This window comes from Dromiciops gliroides, chromosome 5 (assembly GCF_019393635.1).
Source record: "Dromiciops gliroides isolate mDroGli1 chromosome 5, mDroGli1.pri, whole genome shotgun sequence".
NCBI lineage: Eukaryota > Metazoa > Chordata > Mammalia > Microbiotheria > Microbiotheriidae > Dromiciops > Dromiciops gliroides.
This window is the reverse complement of record NC_057865.1, coordinates 191711019-191728480: the sequence shown is the minus strand read 5'-3', so window position 1 is coordinate 191728480 and position 17462 is coordinate 191711019. Positions and strand designations below refer to the sequence as shown.

At 41.7% G+C, this 17462-nt stretch overlaps 1 protein-coding gene across 1 annotated transcript in view; it reads left to right on the top strand.

Moving 5' to 3' along the window:
* LPCAT3 (lysophosphatidylcholine acyltransferase 3) overlaps positions 1-17462 on the top strand; it is a 32803-nt gene that overhangs the window by 709 nt on the left and 14632 nt on the right. The gene's annotated exons all lie outside the window — the stretch shown is intronic.

The window sequence follows — 17462 nt, the reverse complement described above, 5'->3', positions numbered from 1 at the left end:
TCCTCCCGGTCCCACGTCTTGTAGACCTCGATGCCCTGCTCCCATCCTCTCTATGCGTGTATGTTCAGTATCCTCCGATCTCACTTCTATTGTGGTGGTCGGCTCTTCCTGTTCTGCCCAGTTCAACAGACTAGGCGCCCACAGTCTGCAAGGCGTGACCTCCCTGGCTAAGTCCCAATTGAAACCCCACCTCCTCCAGGAAGGCTTCCTCTCTTAATTCCAGTGCCTTCCCTCCTACTATATGGAGCTTGCTTTGTGTAGATCTGTTTGCATGTTGTCTCCTCTATTAGATTGTTAGTTCCTTGAAGGCAGGGACTCTCTTTTGCCTCTTTTTGTATCCTCGGTGACAGGAACGTAGTAGGCCCTTCATAAAAGTCTGTTGACTTGCTAGCTGCTGGTTCAGAGAGGTAAAAGACAGAAAGCCACCAGAAAGAAACCTTGCCCCCTGCCGCTTCGATCTATATTCTACCTCGGCAAGAGGGATACAATATGTACCCAGATAAGGAGACCCACAGTCATTTCAAGAGAGAAAGCCTTAACAGCTGAAGTAATCAGAATAGCCTTTGCTGAAGAGAGGGCACCTGGGCTAGTGGACCTTGAAGCTAGGAATTCTCATTAGCAGATGGTGCCAAGAAAGGGGAACTGCCTTTGCTAAAGCCTGGGGACAGAACATGGAATCTCGATATAAGAGGAACAGCAAGTATCAGACCAGTCAGGCATGTGTGTGTGTAGTACATGCAAGGATGTCACATGAAATAAGTCTGGGAAAGTGGCCATTATTTTTTATGCTCCCTCTATTTTTATATATCCCTCCTACCTGACACCATAGAACTTGCTGGTATTGAGGGGAAAGGACTCGATAACCTTAAAGGTTATTCACAGATTTATTATTATTATTATTTGCTGTGTGGACAGTTATGTTGAAAACATACAAGCTATGTTATAACTAACTGCCTTTCACCTTGAATATCAGGTCCTTCTACTGATTACAAAACATTCTTATCACATAATTCACATCAATCTCTGGCCTTAAGCATTTTGTTTCAATAATTGAGGCTGTTTGTTGAAAGAACTTTTTTACATAATACTAGCTTAGGATGTAGAGATGAACCGGGCCTTAAAAGTCATCTAATTCTAGCCCTTCATATTACAGAGGATAAAACAGACCTAGAGTATGGGGTTATTGACTTGCCTAGATAAATTCAAATCTATGTCTTTTGACCCAAGTCCAACACCGTTTTTATTGTACCATGCTATTTGTTAGTATTATTGAACACCCTGTTCACTGGTCACTGTGCTAGATGTGTTAGTTTAATCCCACTCTGTGGACCATATCACCCCAATACTGTCCATGGGATTTTCTTGGCAATATAAACTGGAGTGGTTTACCATTTCCTTCTCTAGTGGATCAAGACTAAAGAGATTAAAGTGCTTTTTCCCAGGATCATACAGGTAGTAAGTGTTTGAGGCTGGATTTGAACTCAGGTCCTGCTGACTCCAGGCCCAGTGCTCTTTACTGAGCCATATAGCTGCCTCCTACTGTGCTAGATGCATACTTTAGAAGATCTGTGTTTTTGTGTAGATGCTTTCCATAGAAGCAGATTGTAGACAACCTTTGAATTTCAGTAGCCAAAATAGAAATCATCAGCCAATGGTCAGCTATCTGGGAATTTAACTTAGCTAGGGCTGGGCCTCAGTTGCTAGGTCAATAGCCTTTGTAGCTTGGAAGAAACAGCTACAGCTTGGTCTCTGCTGACATCCTTTTTGGAGAACTTCCATGCCACAATGAGGTGTCAGAGTAGCACGTTCAGTGGAAGACTGCTAGAGGCTGAGAGGAGTACAAAATAAGAGTTTCTGTCCTGAACAAGCTTATAGTCTCTTTAGTGGGGCGATATTTATGTGCAATTCAGTTCAAATTGTGTGGTATAAGTCTCTGCTTGAGAAATTCTGAGAAGGGAGGTGAGGTTTGAATGAACTTCTTAAAAAGGTGGATCTTAAGCTGGACTTTGAAGAACAGTTAAGATTTTGTTTGGCTGAGAGGAATGAGGAGAGGGCCGGCAACTGATTGGAACGAGGGCTGGTGAGGAGTGGAGTTGGAGATAAGGCCTGATAAGGTACAGCTTTTAATGCCAGTTTGAGGAGTTTGGACTTGATCTAATAAGAAATGGTGTGTTACTGATAGGTAACACTCACAAAGCAGCATATTTTTCAAAATGTAAATGGTAGGTGTTTCATGAATTCATTTTCAAGTGACCTTGATTAAAAATGAGTATATAACTCAGGTTCTCACTGTTTTCCTTTACTACAGATATTTGCCATTTTCTTTATGGATTTTTTTCCCATCACTTTAATGCTCCTTCCTGTTTGGTGGGTCAGTTCTTACCTTTGATGTTCTATCACTTCTGCCCTGTCCTTTCACTCTATCACCAAAGTGTTATTCATCATGTTTTACCCCAGAATGTTCCAAGTTCTTGTGTTACCTTAATCATGCATACGCCCTTGTCCTCAATATCACGGTTTTGTGTTAGAGGCCCAGTTGTGGTAACACATAGACTAATACCACATAAAACTGTTTTGTGTAAAGAAGTAGCCATTTCAGGATACAATTAAAATTATGGTGTAGAAACATACCTCTTTATTTGTGGGAAAGAAAACGCATAAAGACAGCTAAGCACATGAAAAGTCACAGATCTAAGTGCTGATGCCCTTCCTTTACCCTAGGCACCGGAAAACACTTTGTTTGCTTTCACTATGTAGACTAGCAGTCGGCAAACTTTTAGAAGTATGGTGCTAAGTTTTTTTCCCTTTTTTTCCTTTCATACAGTATCAAAGAAAAAAACTGAAAACCCTATTGTGTACAACTTTTTGGTAACCCTTAACCACCACCCCAAGTCAGAAGGTGAGACCAACACCACCTTCTACTACATAGAGATTCATTTGGGTTCAGAGCACCTCTTTTTAAAAAAAACAAACCCTTTTATGGTATTAATATTAGGCTTACCAGTTAGTCACATCTTACTGTGTGGATTATTTTTATATTATTTCCATCTTCCTAACATCTAATTACTATTTCTTTGAAAGCAGGGAGAGTGAATAGGTGGAATGTCATTCTCTGTGAAGAAGTCAGGATAGACTAGTTCCAACCCAATGGCACAACAGGAAGCCCAGTGGTGGGCGATCCAGGGGAAGGGGCCGCAGTTTATGGGGCTTTGTACAGTTGTAAGACACTTGGGTACTTTTGGGATGAAGAGTGTGTGGAAAGTTCAGGAAAGGAGGGAGAAGAGCACCAAGGCAAACTGTGCCCTGCTACTTAATGCCTGCCTGGTGTAGAGCAGAGGTCTAAATCGGCATTCCTCAAGTGTGAACCCCTAGGAAAGCCTTTCTGGGGGTCTGTGAGCTCAGAACTATTTTTTTTTTAAGTGAAGCAATTGGGGTTAAGTGACTTGCCCAGGGTCATACAGCTAGTAAGTGTTAAGTGTCTGAGGCCAGATTTGAACTCAGGTCCTCCTGACTCCAGGGCCGGTGCTCTATCCACTGCGCCACCTAGCTGCCCCCAGAACTATTTTCACAATAATTAATGCTGAGATGTTTTCCTTTCTGTGGTAAATATCGATGGATATGACCCGCATAAACCAAAGTGGGTTTTGTGTGTTGGGGGGGGGGGGCTCAATAATTTTTGAGAGTGTAAAGGGATCCTGAGGCCAAAAAGCTTGAGAACCACTGATAGAGGATGACCCTGTTTATCTCTGAGATGTCACAGTTCTCCGTGTGAATTGATTTTCAGTTCATCATGTGTGTTAAGATACTGTGGGGTGAAGGGGAAAGAACTTTGGACCTGAACACTGGAGGCCCTGGAGTCTGACTCCCAAACTGTACGACTCCATTTCCTTGTCTCCATTTCCTTGTGCCTAATCAAACTGGTACAAACCTTTAATGCCCCTCTACAGGAGGGGTTGAGGGAGGGTGGGGCAGGGTTAAGACCTGTGGTTTCATTTTGATAGGAAGGTCCTTCTATCAGGGCCAAAGGTAGGTCACTGCCCTGCAAACAGCATTCTGGAGAGTTAACTCCAGCCAATATGTAGCAGAGGCTGGATTTGAACCCAGGTCCTCTGGACTCTGAGGCCAGTTTTCTACTTGATGCATCCAGGCGGCAGAAATAAAAACTCTCATTTCCATAGCCCCCTTAAGGTCTGCAGGGCCTTTCCCTCCTAAAAGCCCCAGGAGGTGAGTAGTACAACTGTTTTCATGCCCATTCTACATATAAGGTAACTGAGCGTCTGAGTGTTTTACTTGCCCATGACCACATACCATGAGGCAGACAGATTTGAGCCTGTATGTACAGTCACATAGATGTTCTTTTCAGAGCTCTTTGAAGGAGGGGCCGGTGCTCTGAAAAGGTGGAGATTCACTCACCAAACCAGGTTGCTATCTGGACTCTTATCAGGAGGGTATATAGAGATAAATGCTTTCTAGAATATTGCCTCTTAATCTTTCTGTTCTTTTGTCATTGTGGAATTAGCACATGGAGACCTCCGGGTTTCTGAATCTGGGCTCCAGCCCTGATAGAGCAGATGGTCTCCTGCTCTAGCACAGGGCCCTCCTCCAGCCCTCTTGGCCTGGAGCTGTGCTTTGGCACTGATAACTTATCTGAGAAATAGATCAGAGAGCATTTAGAACTTCTGGCTTTGCTGAGGGGTCACACAAATTAGTGACCTTTAAGATCAAAGGAAGCCCTCTAGTGCCCAGCAGACTTGCAATTTCCTTTGGCTTGAGGTCCTGTTAGGCTCCTTAGGAAGAGATCCATACAGTACTTGGTTTACTCCAGGCCTTGCTACCTTGAATCTTTTTTTTTTTTTTTTTAGTGAGGCAATTGGGGTTAAGTGACTTGCCCAGGGTCACTTTGCCGGATTTGAACTCGGGTCCTCCTGAATCCAGGGCCGGTGCTCTATCCAGTGCGCCACCTAGCTGCCCCCGCTACCTTGAATCTTAATGGCCTCAGTTGTCAAGTTGAAGAGCCTTCAGAAATCCTGGCCTTCCAATGCTAATTCCCATGACCTCTGTCTCCTCTCTACATAAGCCAGACATGGAAGAAGAAATACCTTTAGGCTAGCCAGGTCTGTTGGCAAGTTCTTGACCCCTCACACCTTCCATAAAAATGTCAAATTCCTGATTTTTCCATACCTCCTATTAGTAATTCCTTCCTAACCCTTCTCTTAATCCTCAGCTTGACTGCCAGTCTCCATTTTTCACCATTTTCCTGCCTTAACTTCCCTTTCTTTCCTTCAGAGTCTAGCTTCCAGAAGCAGTTAACACACATTGGTCTCTACCCTTTGTCCTTTTGTCCTTCTGCTTCAAGCCCTGCTTAATCTTCCACCCTATGTTCAACCTGTCCAGTCTGCCTTCCCTGAATAGCTGAATGCTACTAGAGGGAAGTAATTAATTCACGAGGACTGGCTCCACTACAGATCAGTGTTCTCTAATATCTGCTTTCTTTACCCCACTTCTATCACCTTTAGTCCGGACTCTTACAATAGCTGCTAGATGCCAGTCTCTCCCCTTTGCAAATCATTCTCTCTTTTTTTTTTTTGGTGGGGCAATGGGGGTTAAGTGACTTGCCCAAGGTCACACAGCTAGTAAGTGTCAAGTGGCTGAGGCCGGATTTGAACTCAGGTACTCCTGAATCCAGGGCCTGTGTTTTATCCACGGCACCACCTAGCTGCCCCCATTCTCTTTAACTATTCATTCTTTATAATTTTTATACATTTCACTCCCCAGTAGGTATTCCCACCCTAGCACCTTCCCTCATAACAAAAAACAACTGTTAAGCATAAATAACTACTACTATGATTTGACAGTCTACTCCTTCATCCAACATTCTACTTTAATGGTCTTTCACCTGTCTTCTGAAAGGAAGATGGCATGTACCAACATCAGTCATCTGATCGATATCCATCATTGTATTTGCTTTGGTTTTTGTTTTGTTTTTGGCAGGGCAATGAGGATTAAGTGACTTGCTCAGGGTCACACAGCTAGTAAGTGTCAAGTGTCTGAGGCTGGATTTGAATTTGGGTCCTCCTGATTCCAAAGCTGGTACTTTATCCACTACACCACCTAGCTGCACCCCCATCATTGTATTTGACTTGAATTCTGTTTGGAGTGGGGTTTGTGGGGGGTTTTTTTGTGTTGCCTTCACTTAGGTTATCATAGTTATCCTGTATCTTATTCTTTGGGTTCTGCTTTTTTTTTTTTTACTCCTCCTCAGTTGAATTCTTCATATTCTTCATTTCCTATGATACAATAATCAACCATGCTAGTATGCCACCCTTTGTTCAGACATTCCTGCAATTCATCCTTCACAAAGTGAACCAAAATAATCTTGTTAAAACTCAGATATGGCCACATCACCTCCCTGCTTCCCCCAGACAAATCACCAACTCCTTTATTTGCCACAAAAGGATCACAACAATCTGCCTCTAGCTTCACCTCACAGCTTCATTTCACATTATTCCTATTTATACATCCTATGCCCCAACCATCCCAAACTTGGTAGTATGCCATCACCTGCGGGCTTTCCCTCCCAACTGTCAAAGGCCTTATCTTCTTTCTAGGCTCAGCTCAAGTGCTAGCCTTTTCTGATTTGTCACCACACATCCCAGCAGAAAGTGCTCTTGCCCTTCTCAGATTTTTATAGTGTACTTTTCCTAGGTCTCCTTTACTACTTTATCTTGTATTATCATACTTAATCTGCTGCTGGGATCTCATGTCCACAACCCCCATCTTATAGAGGTCTTTTCAGCTGCTCTTGCACCAACTCGATTTGGCTTCTGCTGCCTTGGCTGCATTGCCAGGTCTGTGTCCTTCCCTGCTCAGGCCTTGCTAGGTCTCTGGACCATCCCCACACTCATTATCCCTTCTAGACAAATGCCATGAAGTCCCTAAGACCCTGACCTTGACCCAGCCTTGCCTCTGGAGTATGTGTCTCCAGGTTCCCTTTCTAGGTTTTTCCCCTGTTCTTTCTCCTCCCGAAGCTGCCTTCCTTGCTTGTTGCTGCTTCATGAACTGCCCGTGCCCTCCAGCCCCTCCACTTGAATTTCCCTTGGAAGCAACAGGAACACTGGCTGTTCCCCTGCCTGCTTTTTCTGCCTCAGTACTTATCCCATTGGAGTGTGGGGGGGGGGTGTCAGTGGCCTGAAAAGCCTTTAGCCGGCCAACTGACTGTCACACTAGACCTAGAAGATCCAAGGAAATGGCACGTGGAGAGGCAGCAGAGTATAATGGAAAGAACATGAGCTGGGAGTCAGAAGAATCCACTTAGTAGCCATGAGATATGACACCCTCCCCCTAAAAAAATCCCATTGTATCTGTTTTGTGTATATATACACACCTGTGTTTCCCACAAACAGAATGTAAGCTCCTTGAGGGTTGGGTCTCTTGATTTTACCATTTTGTTCCTAGTACATAATTGGCACTTAATAAGTGACTATTGATTGATTATATTTTCTACTTATCCCTGTCCCCTGTTCCTCTCTTCACTGTGTCACACACACACACACCATCTTCCTCATAAGTTCCATGAGTACAGTATTTTCTTTGTATCCAAAACATCTTGTACATGGTAAGTGCTTAATAAATGAGGGGATTGTTATATGGTACCTGAAGGGTTTTTTAAACAATTTTTTAAAAAAGGGCTAGGCCCGCCTGACAGTAGTTAAACATTCAGTAAATAAATGGGATTTCTGGACTTGTTGTATAGCAAGCGCCTGAGCAGGTTCTGCTGCCGGGTGTTAACTTCTACATTTTTTAATCTTTCCTGAACATTCACAGCCACAAATTTCATCAGTCTCCGAAGCTTCCTGTTTAAGCATTGTGTTTCTCCAGCCACTCCTTTTTCTCTCTACCCCTGCATGTTATAAAATCCTGAGCAACAGAACTTTTAAAATCTTAAAGTCATTTCATGGAGCAGCCTTATACTAAAAAAAGTCCCTCAAAAGAAATCAGAAAGTGGGTTGGAAAAAAATACCCCTTTACTTGACAAAGTATTCTAATGCTTCCACATGACATGGAGGGGAGTCTGATTTCTCAAAGGCTATGTCAGCAGGATCATTTGGAAAGACTATAATTCTGGCACCAGACGGTCTGCTTTCCAAGGCCAGGATGGCCAGGTATGGAGGAGAGGCTTGTGAGGAGGTCGCCCACTTGATAATGAGTTCTTTGACCATCATGAAACAATGAAAAATACAAAATGGCCCTTGATCTTTTGCTTCCCTTTGGTTTTGCAGTGATACTGGCAGAATGGAAGAAAGAGGGCACTGAGAGACAAGCAGTGCTTAGGCCATCCATAAAATTTAGCCTAGGTATTAGTACTCTTTTTTGTTTTGTTTTGTTTTTTTGTGGGGGGATTGTTTGTTTTTGTTTTGTTTTTGGCAGGGCAATGGGGGTTACTGCCCAGGGTCACACAGCTAGTATGTGTCAAGTGTCTGAGGCTGGATTTGAACTTGGGTCCTCCTGAATCCAGGGCTGATGCTTTATCCACTGCACCATGTAAGATCCTTGACCAGTGAACAAGTGGTTATACTACTGGAGCAACTGGGCCATATCAGTCTTGAAATTCTCACTACAAATGAAACCAGTCACCAAAAGAAAACTGCAGCTAAAGGGAAGTCTAACATTGATGTTTCTTCATAGAAACAAATAAAGGAATTAACAGAGTTGGTTTTATTGTGTATCTAAATTTAATAGATTCCAGGGGCATCTAGGTGCGCAGTGGATAGCGCACCGGCCCTAGAGTCAGGAGTACCTGAGTTCAAATCCGGCCTCAGACACTTAACACTTACTAGCTGTGTGACCCTGGGCAAGTCACGTAACCCCAATTGCCTCACCAAAAAAAAAAAATTAAATAAAAATTAAATTTAATAGATTCCTATTTGGTCTGCGCATGCAGTCTCTTTCCCCACTCCAATTCATCCTCCACACACTTGCGAAAAACGATATTCCTAAATTGCTGCTCTGATCTCCCCTCCCCATCCTCCCCAGCTCAGCCTGTTCCGGTGGCTCTCAGCTGTCCTAAGGATCCAATATAGACTCCTGTTTGGCATTTAAATCTCTGGACAGCCTAGTCCCTTCCAGATTGTGGAAGGTGGAGGTATCGATATCCTGGTGGAGAAAGCTCTTTATTTTCATGTATGTCATATATAGGGGAGTAGTACAAACCATTTATGGCCATTTGGATACAGATTTCTGCACATAAAAGAATTGTAAACTCAGAAACCCAAGAGGCAGCCTGGTGAATGAGCTAGAGTAAGAGGGCTCGGGTTCAAATGTCACCTTTCCCAGTGACCTACATCAGCTTGGGCACATCATTCAACCTTTCTGGTTCTTATGTTCCTCATCTGCAAAATGAAGGGATCCAACTAGATGGCCTCAGCCTTGATCATCCTTTCCAGCTCTAAATCTATGTTCTTGTGACTTGGGCACGTCCCTATCCTGTTCTCCTCCTGTAAATGTAAATGCCTTCGCATGGCTGGGAGCATACTTGGTGGGACAGGATCCAGAAAAATCTGGAACAAGGTTATTTGAATGCTAGGGTAAACTACAGACATACGGGGGCCCAGAATTTTAGAATTTTTATTTTTGTTAATGTTATTGTATTTTTTGTCACGTTCATTTCTGAATCTATCCCTTTACCTCCACCCATCCAGTAATCTCATATATTAAAGATTTTTAAAAAGAGAGGGAAGGTATTGATCAGTTGTACTGTCTTTTTTCCCCTCTTCCTCCTTTTCTTTGTTCTTTAAAAAAAACAATCTTTTGTTTTAAGGGATGGTTCTCTGAGGAGAGTTTAGACAACGTAAAAACAAACTCAATAAAAAGATTTTCTTTAAAAGAAAATGTCGGGGGGGGGGGGGGCGGCTAGGTGGCACAGTGGATAAAGCACCGGCCCTGGATTCAGGAGTTCCTGAGTTCAAATCCAGCCTCAGACACTTGACACTTACTAGCTGTGTGACCTTGGGCAAGTCACTTAAACCCCACTGCCCTGCAAAAAAAGAAAATGGGGGCGAGGGGCAGCTAGGTGGCACAGTGGATAGAGCACAGGCCCTGGATTCAGGAGTACCTGAGTTCAAATCCAGCCTCAGACACTTGGCATTTACTAGCTGTGTGACCCTGGGCAAGTTACTTAACCCTAATTGCCTCACCCCCCCAAAAAAGAAAATGGGGGGCGCAGTTCAGCAAAACCAACACATCACCAAAGTTTGATGATCCATGTAGCATTCTACTTCTGGTCTCTGCAATGAAAAGAAGGAGGATGGACCCATCTTTTTTTTTTTTAAATCTAGTCTAGACCATGTGGTCTCTGGAGATATGAGAAGAATATCATAGCTAACATTTATCTGGTGCTTTCAGGTTTACAGCATCTCAGCCCACTCCGTATGTGTGTGTGAGTGCGCCTGCACGCGCAAATTTACTATGGGAGACAGACAAATGTAATGTAAACTGTCTCATTGAGTTTTTGACCAGGAGGGACTCTTTTTTTTTTTTTTATTTGCTTCTTTTTTAAAAAACATGTCTGTTCTAAGTCATCCCATTCTCCACAGTCTGCATTTATATCAATCCATCAGTAATTATCTATTGAACTTATAGCACAAGGTTTTGTGCTTTGATCTTACGGTATACTAGAAAGCTTGCAGGGGCAGCTAGGTGGTACAGTGGATAAAGCACTGGCCTTGGATTCAGGAGGACCTGAGTTCAAATCCGGCCTCAGACACTTGACACTTACTAGCTGTGTGACCCTGGGCCACTCACTTAACCCTCATTACCCCGCAAAACAAACAAAAAAATGTGTATCTTAGCTTCAAAAGCCAACTGCAGTTTTTTGGGCGGGGCAGTGGGGGTTAAGTGACTGGCCCAGGGTCACACAGCTAGTAAGTGTCAAGTGTCTGAGGTCAGATTTGAACTCAGGTCCTCCTGAATCCAAGGCCGGTGCTTTATCCACTGTGCCACCTAGCTGCCCCAAGATACACATTTGGAAAACAACAATTTTGTAAGAAGTTAGCAGCACTTTAGAAGTTCAGTGAACAAACATTTATTAAGTGCTTGCTATGTACAAGGAGAACGGTACCTTGGTGATACAAAGACAAAAATGACAGAATCGGTTTCAGGTGGTATGACCAATGAAGGCTTCCCAGAAGAATTGGAGATAAAATTTGGATAAGCCAAGGGTAGATGTGTGTACGAGGGAAGAAACCAATTCCACAAACTCTTAAGTGCCCACTAGACATCCATCCAGATGTCCTATTGGTATCTCCAACTCATCATGTCCAAAATGGAATTTGTTTTCTTCTACCCTAAATTCTCCCCCTGCCCGGCTTCAAACATTTCTTCTTTCTGTACCACTGTCCTTCTAATCCATCAGGTTTACAACTTCAGTTGTTCTAATGATTTCCTCTCCCTCATAGTCCCTCCACTAATATCCAGTCAGTTGCCAATCCTTAGCAATTCTACCTCCACGATATCTCTAATAATCTGTCCCCTTTCTTTCTGCTTGTAGCCGCCACCCTAAATCACCTCAGTCATTTCTCAGCTGGACTTATTGTAATAGTTTTTTCAGTGACCTATAATTAGTTTCCCCACTTCCAGTCTGTCTTTTCAAATCCATCCTACACACAACTACCAAATTAATATTCCTAAGAAATAGATCTGACTGTGTCACTCCCTTGTTCAAAAAAACTTGTGGGCACTCCCCAATTTCCTCCACAACAGGGTTTTTGTTTTGTTTTGTTTTGTTTTTATATATATCCCTAATTGATTCACAATTCCATTCACCACTGCACTTTTGTTTTGTTTTGGTTTAGTTTTTTTTTTTTTTTTTTTGCAGGCAGTGGGGGTTAAGTGACTTGCCCAGGGTCACACAGCTAGTAAGTGTCAAGTGTCTGAGGCCGGATTTGAACTCAGATACTCCTGAATTCAGGGCTGGTGCTTTAACTACTGCGCCATCTAGCTGCCCCCACAACAGGGGTTTTTAACCTGGGGTCCATGGATTTCGGGGGGGGGGCTGTGAACATGGATGGGAATAAATTCCCTCTTTATTTCAATACAGTTCATTTCTTTTGTAATCCTATGTTTTTATGCATTTAAGAAACATTCTGAGAAGAGAGAAAACCTTCTTTCGCATCATTCCAAATTGTTTTCAAGAACACAATTCTTGCCAGACTTGGTGCCCATGACACCAAAAAAGGGCAAGAGCCTAAGTTCTGAAATAAAATACAAACTTAGCCTGGCATTTAAAAAAAAATTAGTTTTGTTGATGCCTTTTGTTTTTTACACTGCAGTAATTTCCATACCACATATAACTGTCCGTGCTCTGAAAAGCAGAACCATAAAGCAAAAACAGACAATCCATAGACTATTTCTAACAAGGAATGCCACATCCTGCCTTTGTAGCCTACACTTCTTGGGTGACAGATGAGCACTAGGTCCCATCATTTGTTCTCTTTTTCAGTGATTCAGAGATTAGCTTCCTTTTAGTGTCCTTTTTATAATTACATTGATGTAATTACTGCATACATCCTTCTTGGTTCTTATTAATTCTACATCAATTCATGCAACTCCTGTTTTGCTGAATTCACCATATTTATTTTTCTGCTTCATTATAATCTATTACCCTCATAAGATCATAGACCAACAGCTGGAAGTTATCTCAGAACCATCTAGTCCATCATCTATGAAGTCCAGGGAGGTTAAGGGATTCATATGAGGTCTCACAAGCAACACACATTAGAAATAGGATTCAGGGGCAGTTAGATGGCACAGTGGATAGAGCACCAGCCCTGGATTCAGGAGGACCTGAGTTCAAATCCGGCCTCAGACACTTGACACTTACTAGCTGTGTGACCCTGGGCAAGTCACTTAACCTCAATTGCCTTACTAAAAAAAAAAAAGAAAAGAAATAGGATTCAAACCCCAGAGCCATTGCACTCTTCCCACTGTTAGCAGGCTGCCTCCCAGTACTCAGCCATTCCCCAGTAAATGGGCAACAAGTTTCCATTTCTTTGCTACCACAAAAACATGTTGCTATGATACTTAGACCTATGGGACCTTTCTTTTTATCTTTGACTTCCTTGAATTATGTGCCCTTGAATTGTCTGGATTAGAGGGTAGGAACAGTTTAGTCATGTCTCTTGCACCATTCCAAATTGGTCTCCATCCAGAATGGCCAAACCAATTCATATTTTTGAGACAGTGTATTAGCGCTCCTGTCTTCCCATCGCCACTATTCCAACACTGACACCTCACTTCTGTAAATTTCCTGGCCATGAGATAAAACCTCAAGTTGGTTGAATATTGTTAAAGGCTAAAATTCTAGCTATTCTGTCTAAAATATCTAATGAATGGTCGCCAATAAATTATAAGCTTTAGCAAGAGTTAGGCTTTTAAGCATTTATTAAGGAGAATAAGAATTTGGTAAAGAGAGAGAGAAAGGCCTACATTCATCTATCTTTAAAGGGAGAGAGCATTCCTAGCTCCGCTTTCCACCAGAGTCCACAGGAAAGAGAGCGAGTCAGAGTGCCAGGCTCCCCCTTCTTCCTCCCATCAGCAAATGTCACTTCTGACTCCAAAGAAAAGATTCATGTTCTTGCCCTCAGAGATGTTCACCTCATGGCGGAGCTTTTCTACAATAAGTCTCCAGCAGGTGGCATCATTCCAATCGTTACAATATGCCTTTTTCTTATTTATAGTGATTTGGCACATTTTCATACGGTTGTTGATAGTTTGCTATTTAGAAAACTGCATATCCTTTCAGCCATTAAAGGCATTTACATTGATTTTGTTTATGCAAGGTTTTAAATTTATATGTGATCCAAAAAAATTTTAAATAATAAAACATTTTGCATGTCTTTGCACAGTGGCTTTGTTCATCTTTTCTGTACATTCTGGAAGAAAGTATTCAACCTGGCATTTTAAACCCTCCAAGATTTAGCTCCTGCCTCTATTTTTCAGACTTATTTCCCATTTCTCCCCTTCAGGCATACTATAGTCTCACCCAACTGGCCATTGAAGTCCCTGTCTCCATGCCTTTTTACCATTGATCCTGTTCTTGGTGTAAAGTGTTCACCTTAACTTAGTATCTCTTGCTTCCTTTTAAGACTCAGATCAGGTACCTACCACCCCGTAGGATGGAAACCAACCTTAGTTTAACAACTGTTCCTTCTTTCCTGAAATTGCCATGCATTTATTTATCTGCATACATTTAATTTCTCATCTTTGGGTTTGTAGCTCCTAACAGTGCATTGTACATACTAGGACTTTAATTGTTGAATTGACTTGCCTACTAATTTTAAGGCACTGTGGGAGGCTACAAGAGTAAAAAAATGAACATAGTCCTTATCCTCAGGGAGTTTAACAATCTAGTGAGTAAGATAAAGCATGTAAACCTACAAGGATCATAGGAAATAAAATGTAGTAAGGACCCAGAAGTTTAGATTTTATGCTGTAACAAATTTTGAGGAATGATTTCATTATTAAGTAATTCCTTGGGGATTTTTTGTTTTTAATTTATAATACATCACATTGTATACACATATATACATATATAGGAAATAAAGAAAATAATAATTTTCAAGAAGTTATTAAAACATCAGACCCCTTTGTGACTTTTGGCCCACCCTATAGTATGGTTAGACTACAAAGGGAAGGAGAATGATGGATGAGCCTGGAAAGATAGGGATGGGATGCATATCCCTTTTGGGTTAGTGATATGCTCCATAGCTCATCTCAGCCTTATAATGAAACTGAGAGGTCGAGAGTATAGATGGGTGGTGTTATCTTCACTTTGCAGGTAAGAAAATGGAGGTTTTTAGCGATTCAGTGACTTGCTTATGCTCATACTGATAGTAGTAGTAGTACTAGTACTGGTGGTAGTAGTAGTAGAGCAGGATTGGAGCTCAGGATTTCTGGACTCCAAGTCTAGCCCTCGCCTATGCTGTGCTGCTTCTGTCAAATCATAGGATTTCTGAGTTAGGAGGAGACTTAAAGATCATCTACTCCAAGTGTCTCATTTTGCAGCTTCCTCCGTGTCACCCTGGTGCTGTCATGAGTAGCCACAGAAGCTTGAGGTAGATTACATAAGGTCTTGTTGAAGACCTGTTTTGGGGAAAGTGATTAGTGCATGCTGGTGAAATCGAAGGGGAAATAAACCAGTTTTTTGTTTTGTTTTTAGTGAGGCAGTTGGGGTTAAGTGACTTGCCCAGGGTCACACAGCTAGTAAGTGTTAAGTGTCTGAGGCTGGATTTGAACTCAGGTACTCCTGACTCCAGGGCCAGTGCTCTATCCACTGTGCCACCTAGATGTCCCAGTAAACCACTTTTAAAAGATATATGGGGGGGGGGAAATAGTTCCCATAAGTCTTCATACATTGCTTGTAAGTTACCCACCTATGTCTTTTAGGTTGGTTATATTTTGTGTGTGTGGCTTTTCCATTTATTTAAGTAGTTATCTGGGTGGCAGTGTCCTTAGAAAAGAAGAATGTATAGAATGTGGAAGGAATTTTTTTCTCTGCTTTCTCTTTTGCTGACTTGAGGCGGGGAGGGGAGAGGAACGTGGCAGAAACCTACTAGGCAGTTCTCGTCTATTTAAATTACTAAGAAATGCTAAAGATGTTAGTATTTCTAATAATGTTGGATAGAATCTGATTTCAAGGACCAACTAGGTGGTCAGCAAACTTGTTGAGGCCTATGTGCAAAGTACTAAAAGGGATGAGTCCTTAAAAGGGTATGAAAATGAATGAGAAGAGAGGACCTTTCCATCTGGACAAGGCTATACTGTGAACGACCAGTCAAATAACTGTAATACAGAGTTGAGTGTGTGAATTCTTTTTAAAGGGAAAAACACTGCATACTCTAAAAATTCTGAGGAGGGAGGGACCACTTACTAGAGAATTTGCTGCTTCTGCTGAGAACAAAAGAATCTTGTCCACGGCATAGAGTTGTTGGATTTGGTAGTTACCCCAAAATGAGAGATTTGTTTTCCTTCTCCCTCTCTCCGCCTAAGTGAATTAAAAAAAAAAAAAAGAGGGGCAGCTAGGTGGCGCAGTGGATAGAGCACTGGCCCTGGAGTCAGGAGGACCTGAGTTCGGGTCTGGCCTCAGACACTTAACACTTACTAGCTGTGTGACCCTGGGCAAGTCACTTAACCCCAATTGCCTCACTAAAAAAAAACAAAAAAAAACCCCAAAAACAAAAAACAAACAAACAAAAAAAGAAGTCTTTGTAATAGATAAGTAGAGCAAAGTCCTGCATTATCCATGTCCAAAAAATATCTATCTCCATCCACGATCTGCAGCTCTTTGTTAGGAAGTAGGGAATATGCTTCAGCTTCAGTCCTGGAATCATGACTGGTTATTGCACTGATCAGTTTTCAGGTCTTTTAAAGTTGTTTTTGTTGTGCTCACTTCATTCTGCATCATTTCATTAGAGGTCTTCCTAGTTTTCTCTGAAACCATCCATTTTGCTATTTCAAATGGTGATTCAAATATTCCATTATGCTCACATAGAAGAAGAAAAGGGAATACCCATTTATTGGGGAATCACTGAACAGGTTGTGCTATATGAAAGTGATGGAATGCTGAAATAGTGCTGTAAAAAATTGTTTAAGGGGATGGTTTCAGAGGAACCTGGGAAGACTTATATGAACTAATGCAAGGTGAAGTGAACAGAACTAGGAGACCAATTTAGACAATAACAACTATAATATAAAGGCAAACAACTCTAAAAAATGTAGAAACTTTGATCGATGCAATGATCAACCCCAATTTCAGAGCACTCCTGATGAAACGTGGACTCAGTGCAAATTGAGGAATGTATGTTTGGTTTTGTCATGGTTAGTGCAGGAATTTTATTTTGCTTAACTATACTATACACATCAGTAATGAGTTTTTAATTTCCTTTCTTAGTGAGGGAAGAAAGGGGAGGTGGAAGGGAGAGAATTCAGAACTGAAAATAAAATTGAATTAAAAAATTATTTGGAGCAATCTTTCATATGGTGTTAATAGTTTGCAGTTCTTTTGAGGAACTGCTTATTCATCTCCACTTACCCTTTGGAACAATTAATATCCTATTAATAATTTCATTGTCCATTCTCTTTTGTCTCAAGGCAGTTCAGGTTTTGTGTCTGGTGCTTCTATTTTTATGTTTGTGGGACAGGGAGGTCTCATCATTTCTGCCTTTGCTTTTTGAGCCTTATATTTTTTATTATGTTTCAGTTCTACTTCTCATATTTGAGTGGATTTTTCTAAAAATAATTTTCTTTTGAGGGTTTTTGCTTCTTCATGGCTTTTTTGTTGCTGTTTTTGAGAAGAGCCAGGCTTGTTGGCAATCTCTACAGAAGTCCCCTACTGCTGTTATCTACAATCATTTGTGGTTTTATGCTTGTTTGTCATATGCAATGAAACAGAAGTGCTCCAAAAGGAA